We start from the raw sequence: 12136 nt of genomic DNA on the forward strand, positions 1-12136 counted from the left end.
TAAATCACCTATGTCAAATTTTTGGTGGAAACTTACAAAGCAGTGAGTGCTTAGTCTGTCAGAACACTCAGGAAATGCCTTTTAAGACAGGTTACTGGTAATACTCGGCAGCACAGGCTCAGCAGTGCCCTGCTGTCTTTCCTATGACAGGCAGAGTATTGATCCCCAACATCTCCACTGCCTCAATCAGCCTCTCTTTCAGATGTATGGCTTTTTGAAAAGCAGTAGCTAACACTAGGTCAAAAACCAGGTAGTTTATTTTCTCTGACAATCCCTTCTGCTACTGTTCACAGGATGGAAATGCTTGTGGCACAGGATTATCAATAAATGTTGCATGCAGAAGAAATCTGTAGTTCCAATGAGCAGACAGAACCTGTCTGTGTCCCTTAGGTTCTACCTGACTTTCGTTGATCATGCTTGAATTGTTCTTACAGGCTTTGTTTTCACTAATATAAAACAAAACAAAACAAAACACTGTTTTATTGAAAGCAAATAGCAAACTTGAGCTGTGGCTCGGGGTGCTCAGGTTGGTTTTTAGGAAACAAGAGAGTAATGCAGCAGTGCTAGAGGTTATAGAGAGAAGTCAGTTTATCCCACCCATGGAGAGTTTGAGCAGCTGTCTGACCTGATCCTGAGTCAATGATGGTCCTGTTGAGATGTTCCAAGTGAGAAGCCACAGTAAAAATGTCCATAAATAACTAAATACATAATGTGTGTCCTTTTCGCTGCATTCTTAGGTTTACTGAAATTACCATTCTGACTTGAAAAGCAATTGCTAAGCCTGGATATTTAAATTGAACAAAAGCGTTTTTCAGTAGTGACTAAGAAAAAAGGAAGAACAAATATAGATTTTAATATTGGTATATTAAAATGAAAATTTACATGGCCACAGAGAACTACAGTGGGAATGTCTCCCTCCTCACCAGTCCACAGAGGTGTGCACATATGGAAGCCCACTTTGCATTGCTTGGAAACTTTATCACGACATTTGCAAAAAGTGATTTGTGTTTTGGGACAGTAATTCATTTTTTAGAAACTTTCTTTTTATTCACTGCTAGAGATGGGCTGAAGCCAGTTGTGCCTGAAATGAAACCAAAAACCTCATGAGCAGATGGCCTAGCATGTTCAGCAAAAGTGCTATCTGGAAATGTGATGTATTCTTCACTAATGAAGAACCTTGAGGACTATCCTCTCTGTTTACCATCAGCCTCTGAAAGTGTATCATTCCCTTATTCTCACAGGCACTGCTGCAGATGAGATATAAGAAGCAGAAGTAGCACTAAGATTTAAAAGTCACTTTTTTTTCCCCTGTTCTATATTAATTATATTAGATTTGGGTTTTTTGTTTGTTTTCTCAATATCTAGCAGCACAAATTCTTCTAAGGCTTATATATGAGCTGGAATATATCTGCATATGCAAATTGAAACCACACTAAATGGGCATTGTGATATCCCTTTCAGTGTCATTAATGTAGGCTACCTCATCTGATTTTTCTCCCAATTTATTCAGTGTGGGGGGTTTATTAGGGTGGAGAGGAAGAGAAGGAGACACAGCTCGTACAAGCTTTCAGCCATTCTCAAGGTTAAAGCTTCCTTCTCCATCCAGTCATTTCCTCCAATAATGTAGGCTGTTTGCCTGGCTTCCAGTGTCAGATCTCAGTGTGGCTCCTGCCACATCATCACCTGCCATTTCAACACAGCCTATTGTGTTCAAGATCAGGATACTTAGTGACTTTTAATAGACAAAGGTGAATATGTAGGTATCTGCTGATAAGGTGGCTAGTTAAACTCCCTGTGGTAAATGGTAGCAGCTGTCCTTGAATAGACAGGCATTAGCATCATTAGTTCTGGGCAGCTCCACTCAGCGTAACTCTTCAGTAAGCACCAAGTGGACACCTAAAAGCAGATGTACATGTCTGAAAAACAAATTTAAGTTTAAGGTGTTTAAGTATATAACTGAATTCTACCCTGGTTGATTGCCAGCAGTACTTTTCCTTTCTCCTCAAAGATGTCACTCAGTCTTTTTGCATTTCCATTTCACTTGTTTACCTGCTCCCCTTGCTCCCATGTCTTGTTTAATTCCTTGTTTTGTTGTCTCATATCATCATTTGTTCTGGAACAATGTGTTCAAAATATGCTCTTGAACAAGACAACCTTTGTTCGTACCTGGTTGAACTGTCGCTCTGATGAAGTGCCTTCCTCCTCCTGACAGTAGATTTGACACAAATCATTTATCCTCTCACCTCAACTTCATATTTAATGTACAAACATGCTTGTTTGTTTGCTTGTTTTCCAAGGGAGGGAGATATGTCATTAAATTTTGGTTCTGTTGAAGAAAAGTGAATTTTTAATAACTGATTAGTGTTTTGGCTATCAGTTTCTAAACCAACACTGCCTACTGATCCTCAGGCATGTTAATTTTTGAACCCTTTACAATTAAAGAGAGCTGTGGAAGCTTAATGTGTCTCCTGATTTTTGTGGAGGGTTTCCTCCATGGTGGTTTGTGACTGAGTCTATATGAGCAATACAACAGTGAAACAGAATCCATGTGCAATGCACAAATTATGATGCTAACACTGAAGAATCCTCACATTCCCCCAGATGTAGCTCTCCAAGCAAATATGAGAAGGCGAGCTCACATACAACAAAACTGTTCACTTTATTCTAAGCATTGCTCTGCTAGCTTAAATTGGGAATGATTTCATCTGCTTTACTCCAGCTTAACTGAGATCAGGATATGCCTGTATGATCAATACAGTAGGCATGTTGACCTGAACCTTCTGGAAATAAATAAATACTGTCAGGAACAGTCCTTTTGCAGGGAAACAGACAAAACCACCTGACTTTAAACAGACTTTTAAAAAACACATCTCTTATGAAAGCTCTTGGGAGCAGGAGTTCTTTCAGTCTCCCGGGGCATAGCAAGCAAAGCAAGGTAAGTTATCTTGACACCAAGTCCTCGAGCAGCAGATCTTTTGGGGAATGAACAAAGTGCTCTGTAGAGCCAGCCTGGCTTATCATCAGAGTCATCTGTATCCTTGAAAAGTACAGCTGGGGTTAGGGAAGCTGCAGAGAACACTTATGTTAGACTGACATGCTTCTCCAAGCAAGGGAATCATCATGACTTTAGCTTCAGGCTCAGTATTTTTAGTATTCTTTGCTCCAGAGGGGAGTTTCTATCGTAACCGATTGATTTGCATGGAGCTTACTGTTAGATATAAGATTGTTGGGTTTTGGTTTTTTTTTTTCTTTTAACTATTTTTTCTTTAAAAAAGAGAGAAAAGTACTTGAAAAAATTCCATGCTTTTCAAGAATTTTCCTTATTACAGTAACCCTGTGTGAGTTATTTCCAGCAATACTGAATTTTGAATTTGGAATCTTTATCATATTAAATATTTACTGTGTTGTGCAAATTAATATATACATATGAACGTGTATAAACTTCAAAAAATATTTCTTTCCACTGTTTTGGTAATCTCATGTAATTTATTGACACTTGGGAAGTCACACAGTTTAATGCAAACAGTACTCAGTTGACCAATATGCCAGGAGAAATAAGTACGTATTGTAAAAAAAGAACAAAGACTAAATTTTTTTTTTGTCTTGCTTTTCTGATTCTTCATTAAATAGTAAGTTACTTTTGACAGCTGTTCATTTTTAATTTTGGCCATATGGAGGCATAGTGGGAGGATGTTTCCATCATTCTACCTATCCAGGATTACTAAAAATGAGAGAAACAAATGTTAAATCCACAAAACCATAAAGAAATTAATTATTAATTTTTTTTTTTCCAGTCTAGAGAAAGTAAAAAAGAGAATTTCCCAAATGTATCAACTGAAATTCTCATAAAACTTGACCAGACCTTGCTAAGTGACTGGAAGCAGGAAAAACTGTTGCAATCCTGTGGTGAGTCAGTAGGATTTCAAGAGGTGGGCGTTACTGGTTCAAATGAGGGTACTGTTCTTCGTACTTCCCCCTGCAATTAATGTTTACAAATTCATGTTTGCAAATTAGTGCAGTTTTGCACCAAAACTCCACAGTTTTGATTTTTTTCTTTTAAAAATCATATTTGTATAAGTTAACTAGTGGTGTACAGACTGGAGAGTGGATGGCCTCTGCTTTTCATTTACATGTGCTGGCAACAGAGAAGTTCACCTGTTTTCCAAAAGAGGAAGGAAAAGACACATGGCTCCACCAATACTTTCAGGCTGGTATTCCTGAAAGAAGCAATTTAAAAGCTAACATTTCATCTGTTTATTTACTACGTGCCGGAGTCTGGTTTTCTCAGTTGGTTGTTAAACAAAACAGCTGTTTACTACACATCTGTTTACAGAACAAATTACCAGATTGTGCAATGAAAGATTAGGGAACCTTGTTTTAATTTGAAATGAGATGGTGCAGCAATCTTAGATCCAGTATCTGTTCCGGAATCTTGGCTTTGCTGTGGAACAGTGCTGACCAAGTAACACTCAGTGTCATCCTACTCTCCTGCTTAATGATCTAGACCATGTGGCAGCAGCCTTTGGTCTCATTGTTTGAAGCTTGGGGAGACCAGTGATGAAAAAACAGGTCAGTGGAAGATTTAACCTAATTTAACAAATTACAGCAAATACATTGATTAGCTACTTATGTATTTTATAAATGGTGGTTGAGAGGCCTAAACACAGGATTTGAAGACCATTAACAGGAGAAACAGTGTTGTGCACAATCTAATCTTTCACCATGCACTGAAGTGGGGTAATTGACCTTCCCATTGTCATGGACTAAGCATGTATTCACAGGTGGATATTGCCCTTCAGCTCATATGAGATAAATAAAAAAGCTGCAAGAATCTCATGGAATATCTGAGCCCTGAGTTCTGATTTGAGCCTAGCTTCTATTTGTGTAACGTCTCATTTCTTTCTTTCATTTTCTCCACACTTTTGCATGGGTTGAAAATAATTTCTTCACTTGTGGAGGATATTCTGCTAAAAAATACTTGCAAGGTCTTTGAAGATGTAACGCACTGTTCTATTAAGTGAATGACCCAAACCCAAAGGCCTATCTGTTTGCTTTATTTTGGATGGTTGTGTTGTAAAGGCTTAAAAAAACCCCAGTCATTAGAAAGCTCTCAGCAGCTGTTCTCTGGAAATCAGAGCCACTGAAGACAGTTGCAATACCAGTTGTGTTCAGACGGTTGTCAAAGCGGATCTGACAGAGCTTACTGGAGGCAGCAAGAAGCAGTGACTTTCAAAAACAAAACAAACAAATAAACAAACAAAAATATAAAGGAGAAAAGAAAACAAAACAAGATGTTATATAGTAAGAGATAAGAACAGACCTAATCTGTAAGTAAACTGTTCCCTCTGTACCTCTGGACCTCTTGAAATGTGCAAGGAGATATATAATCAAACTGGAACAGCTCTTGCTGGGACAAAGTTTCTGGCTGTGTATGATAACTATTATTTTTTAAGTCAGATAACTCACTCCTTTGTGTCATGGAAAATTCCCACAACTTCTTATTTCTCAAGGGGAATTCCAAGCACACCAAGTGAAAATTGTTTAAAGGAACATCTGTTTTGCCTCATAAATTATGTGACAACATCTTAATAGAAACACAACGTGCCTGTATATATTTCTGTGTTTTCATAGATTAATTACAGACAATATTAAGGTTCTATTTTACTGTGCTTAAAACATCTGGTACCAAGAGAAGCAGCAAGGAAAAGGAAAACATGTTAATGTTACTGGGCCCAACAATCCCAAAATAGTGATCAGGACCCATTACTGTCTGTTGTTTCCATATAAAGTTAGTATTTAATGTGCAACTCATTGAATATACATATATATATGTATAATGAAGTATATATAATTTAAACAAATATGTGTTCTATCCTATTTTACAGTATTTTTAATAAACTCAATTTAAAATAGTTAACAAAAGCATCATGTGGTCTAAATTCAGCCAACTTTTATAACCAACTTGGTACCACATCCAAATTTTAATCTGGTGTCCCTGAAAACACCTGCAAGACGTTCTTAGAATCCAATACTATAACAGGAAGAACATTGAAGTCAAGCTTTTCATTCAGTCCTGTGGTCTTCATGTGCTAAATAACCAGCAGGTGCAGAACAATCAGCCCTGCCATGGTGGGAGCGATCCCTCTACTGTGTTCTCATGACCACAGCCAAGGCACGGTGTCGAACACCTTGTAAGAGTGAGAACCAACACTTCAACACTTGGACCTGGCTTCCCAGCCTAAGCTGGCCACAGCAATGCCAGGAGAGAAAAGCAAATGATTGGGAATACCTACAGGTTTCTAGAGGAAGGCTTCCACTTTATGTAAAACTAAAACTGCTCCAAATTCCAACATCTGTTTTTATGCTTTAAATTACCCCAAGTAGTTTCTTCATTTTCCAAAATTGCACTTCCTTAAAATGCCTCCTATTACACTATTACATTTTATTGTGCATTAAACATCTGGTATCAACAGCCTGAACAACAAAAAAGCATGATTATGCTGTCAGACTTAATAATTCAGAAATATTAACCAGCTCTTATACTATCAGGAGTTTTTCATGCAAAATTGGCCCTTAATGTGTATTTTGCACTTATGAGACTTTGCACATACCAGCATAAGATAACAGTGTTCAATCTTTCATGTAACTAACAGAGTTAATTTGCCTAAATGAAATCACTTTATCAGCAATACTCTTGCCCTGCAAAAACCAAGGGATTATCATAGTCTGTTAAAACATACCAAACTGTGATCTGGAAAATGGGGGCGGGAGGGACTTCTTCTGTGCAATAATAGATTAGGAAAGCTATTTAGCCTTAAGCAAACTTGAGAGCTATGGAGGCTGAACCATGTGGAAGGAGACCATAAAGCTCCTTGCCTGTTCAGTAACCAAATGACTGCTGCTTAGTTAGCTGTAAGCTTCAGTTTGAGACCTTTTGCTCCCATATTTAATTAAAACATCATTGTCATCTTCTGTGAGTACTGAGCTGTAATACTGCAGGCCTATTCAAGATCTGTTTCTTAATTGGTCTTAAATAGGTTAATTGCAATTCATAGAACAAGTCATTACCAGTGGGATGCAAGTGTATGATGCAATGGGACAGAGCATGAGCTATTGGCTGTAATGCCTGATGAACAGCATAGTTATTATTTTAAGGTTATGGTTGGAAACATTTTTATTACATAGATTTCTGGAGTTTCCTTCACCTCCTCCTTCCTACTTTTGCTCTGTGAAATCTACCCCTGCAGCTGTTACAAACTTCACATTCACTGCTTGTGTGTCTCTGCACTTATGAAAGGGCTGGGAACCTCTGGTGAATGGCATAACACTGATAACAGGGGGTTTAAGAGACCTTTTTCCTTCCTTTAATAATCAGTTGCAGACTCTAGACAACAAAACCAATGAGAGTACATGTGAAGTCTCATTGCCTACAGAAAACAGCCCTTGAACCCCCATGGGGTCCCCAGATTGTCTGTGTGAGAGTGGTATGAATATGTACCAGGGATTTAGTGGCAATGCCATTGCATTAAGAACACTTACAATCAAAGCATTTTAAAATGGTACTGCAAGTGTTTTCTGACTTGTCTAATGTCGCTTGATTGAATAACACTCCACAGCTTTGTTTCTCAGTTACACAAACAGATACTATTAATATATTAATAATGTTTCCATGTGGTGGGCTCCGGATAGCCAGCCTTGTCAGGATATCTTGAAACAGCTTTGTGTATGGAAAATGTATAGTTATATAATCCTCAGAAAGTCTAAGTAATTTAGGCATTCAACTAGGAAGATACAGATTTTGCATGAATGTTTCAAGGAAAGTTGCATTTTTAATCCTTTTACTGGCTTCTAGTCCTGCCAGGCACATAGTAACATCCCCTGGAAACTGAAGAGAGGATAATGTAAACCTCTTCAAGAGGCAAGACTATTATCTTCCCTAAATAACCTGAAGCACAAGGGCAGGCATGTGCCTTTCCATGAGGAAAAAAAGAGATCTGACTAACTTCTCTGACACTTGCCTTTACTTTCACTCATGTCTGCTTCGACCTACAGGTCCTGGTACAATTGTACCACCTGCCCCCCTCAATGGCTGTAGTCCTGAGAAGGAAAAAACTCTGTCTTCTGTATGTTTCAGAGTTATATACCACTCACAAAAGTCCTGGCATTATATGAAGGCATTTGCAGTAGCAAAGTGCAAAGAGGCATTCAGGCAATCTCCAAAGCATCTAAGCCAAAACTCTGTTGGGGTATGGTTTTCTCAGATAAGAATTTGACATGCAGAAAGTGAAGATGTTCTTGTGTAATAAGAATGTAACAAAGATAAATTGTATATATTTTAGTTTTTGAGGCTGAAAGGCTTCCCACAGCTTTTTGAAACATTTCCTAATGCTGTTTTCCTCTGAGATGTTCTTTAGCCAGATGCCCTGAACAGAGAACAGTGTCCCCAGCTTCACTCTTAGCTTTCTGGTCAGTGTAGTCTCCAAAGAATTTAGCCGTCAGCAGGATTCATAGATACAAATTTGATGTAACTTGGGGTTAAACCATGAATTATTTTCAAAATTAGGATGAAAGTCTTAGCTGGCATTGAAAAATTATACCAGGACAGTGGAGAGCTGAAGAGCAATTCCATATTTAGGAAGTTCCTATCTCCCACTATCCTGACTGGTACTTTACTTGTTGGTAATAGCTCTAGACAATAGAGTTTGCTGTCATGACCAGATAAATCTGTATTCTTCCCCTTATTCTTGCATTTGACATAATAATTACCTGAAGAGCTTGTTTTCAAGGAGGTACAAAAAAGCATGTTTAACATGCCTGAGCAAACACCCCAAGCATGCAGGCAGTGGCAATGTAGCAAGTGGATGGCAAAAAGAGGTTATTTTTAGGACTTTGAAAAACCTAAATCTGAAGACTCAAAGCATGTCACATAGGTCACTGAACAGCTGTTAGACTGTGAGCACTCTCAGTCTGCATTCAAATCAGTGAGCTGGAGGTAAGAGAACAGAATTTAAAATACTGTATATTCTCCTTCAACTGATTTTGTTAATCATAGAATCATATAAACATAGAATGTAAAGGGACTGGAATGAACTTTAAGGATCATCTAGGCCCTCCAGTTCTGTGTGCAGGGACACATCACCCTATGCCAGGTTGCTTAAGGCTTTATCCAACCTGGCTATGAATATTGCTGAGGTTGGGGCACCCACAACTTCCCAGGCAACCTGTACATTCTTATTACCTGTCTAACCACTATCACAGCAAGCAATTTCTTCCTAATATTGAGCCTAAATTTGCCCTCTTTCAATTTGTACCCATTTGCACCTTGTCCTGTTGTTACAGTTCCTGATGAAGAGTCCCTCTCTGGCTTCCCAGTAGGCCCCTTCAAAAACTGAAAGGTTGCAAGGAGGTTTCCACCCAACCTCTTCTCCAAGCTGAACAGCCCCAACTTCCTCAGCCTGTCTTTGTAAGGGAGGTGCTGCAGTCCTCATACCAGCTTTGTGGCTCTCCTCTGGACTTGCACCAGCAGTTCCATGTCCTAATGCTGGGGGCACTGGAACTGTGCTCAGCAGTTCAGGTGGGGTCTCACAAGAGCAGAGTACAGCGGGACAATCACATCCTTCAACCTGCTGGCCACACTGCTTTTGATACAGCTCAGGATTCAGTTGGCTTGAAGTATTACAATTCTGAAATTTTACAACAATTGAAACTTTTCAGCTCTGAAAAAGTGGCAGCCCACACTGTGTAGGATTCATTTGACCATACAGATATTTGCAGAGGAGACTCTATGTATGAGTTACTTGCCTTGACCCCTTTGTTACTTCCTACTTCCTCTTTCAAGTTGTGATCCATCATAAAGCAGATGTCAAAGACTGGTCAGATACATTCTCCTTTCCACTGAAGAAGCCAAGAAAAAAAATTCCAGATATAGCCATGAGTTACTGCAGATGTCAATTTTTTTGCAATAATACAGTCCTTACACCTATGCTAAGAAAGTCAGAACAAGGATCACATTTTTTACTACATTAATGTTCAGGGAAATTGGATTCAGGAGAATGCTAAGCAATAAAACCGAAACAGAAAGTTTTGAACAACTAAATAGGGTCTTCAGAGGTTCGTTTAGATGACAACAGCAATATGAGGACTGAAAGGCAATCTCAGTCTCAACTTTCCAGGGAAGGTGAAGACAAATAAAATATCATTGGTCTTGAGTCTTTTGGTAGTGAGAGGACCAACATCCTCCAAAATTGCCAATAAAACAAGTGACACTGATCACTACCTACAGAGATTTAAAGACTTTCACTGCTGTTTGCAGGCAGCAGTAAGATCTCCCAGCAGAACAGCTGAGAAATTGCCATTGAGGAAAGTCATTGAGGAAACAAGAAGAATTTAGGCATCCAATTATTTTCTCTAAAGCATTCTGCTTTTTCAAACAAAGATGGGTAACTTCTGAGCTAAATACAAATGGAAAACACTTGCCTGGTTCCACAGTATCCACTAACATAAGGCCATATTTTAATTCACATTTAATGGCACACTATTAAATAGCGTTTCCTGAATCAGTTTGTTATTTGTGGAATATGGTCCTATGTGAATATTAATCTTTTGCTGATAAATTACAACACTATTCTATCATATATTAAACTTTAGTCACATAAAAAGACTGAAAGGTTAGGAACAAAATGTGGTTAGGAACAAACACAGAAAAAACACTGCAGTAAGTCAGCTGTTGGGGCAAACTAAAGAGTCACATAATTCTGACACATCAGTGTCTAAGTGAAAGTATTTACTATATTTTTCCTACACATTTTCTGTTCATATTTCCTCAATTTCCACTATCCTCCACTGGCACAGATGATTGAAACCTACATTACAAATTGATAAATATCTTTTTTGAAAAAAGTAACATGACAGAAACAAAGCCTTATACTTGAAATCTAAACACCCATTATGTCCAATTCTTCCAACTACTGTAAATTAAGGAAAAAAGGAATATAGGATTTTAATTTATTTCTATTAAGCACAGGATTTCATTCCTTCTAGCCCAACAAATTATTTCCCCTTGATAATACTTAAAGTGTAGTAAATACTTTGAAAAACCAGATTTTTTCCTACAGAAGTCCAAGGGTACATGACCTTATCACCAATCCAAATTTGGCAGATGTGAACTGCCTGTATTGTCACAAGGTAAACACAAGGCATTTTTATATTTTAATTTGCTCTTTTCTATTTTTCCAGAGGTTGGTAGCCTCTGAAAGGAATGTGTATGTTACAGTACCATCTACATTCTTTTTTGCATTACTTACAGCTGCAATTTTGTATTTTTATAAGTCAATTACTTCCCTATTAGTGTACAGATTCCCTGCCTTTCTGAATTACTCCTTATATAATTATAATTAATGTAGAAACAAACTTATGTGCACAAAGACATAAGTTATCCTGAAGTTCTAGGAAATAAGCAGAGGAAAAGAACATAATAGGAAAGGCAGTTAGGAATAGAAGGCCTTTTTCAAGTTGCAAGAATAATTCTTCTGGTCAAGAGTCCAAAAAAAGGGGGAAAAAAATATCAAGCATAAATTTTAGCACTGTGAATGTAGACACTAATACAGATAGCAAAAGGAAAGACTGAAAACAGTTTGATAAAAGTATAAAAGCAATAATAAGAATGTTTTTCATAACAGAGAAGGAATTGTGTGAAACAACTTTTGAGGGCTGAAAAATTACCCAAATATGAATAGAGCTGTCAAGAATCAAAATGCTCTTGGAAAAAATCTGTGTGAATTCTCTGTGTTTATGGCTGCTCTAGAAGAGAACACACAGGATCTTTTACAGGAACTTTTCTGTACAAGGAACAAGTTGTAGAAAGAAGTATCAAGAGTCCCAATGAGGAGAGAATACCATGACAATCTTGCATGGAGCCTCTTCTAAAGGCTGGAGGAGAGGTTGGAGCCTCTTCTGTTGGAATTATAAATATTCTGGAAAGAGGGGTGACAAATTTGCAGATGATTCAAATTCATTCATGGTAGTAAATGTCTACAAAGAATTACAAAAGGATCTCATGGTACTGAATGACTAAGAATAATACAGGAAATTCAATATCCATAAGCATCAAGTAATGCACATAGGGGAAAACAATCAC

The sequence above is a fragment of the Poecile atricapillus genome, chromosome 2 (assembly GCF_030490865.1).
Source record: "Poecile atricapillus isolate bPoeAtr1 chromosome 2, bPoeAtr1.hap1, whole genome shotgun sequence".
Lineage (NCBI taxonomy): Eukaryota > Metazoa > Chordata > Aves > Passeriformes > Paridae > Poecile > Poecile atricapillus.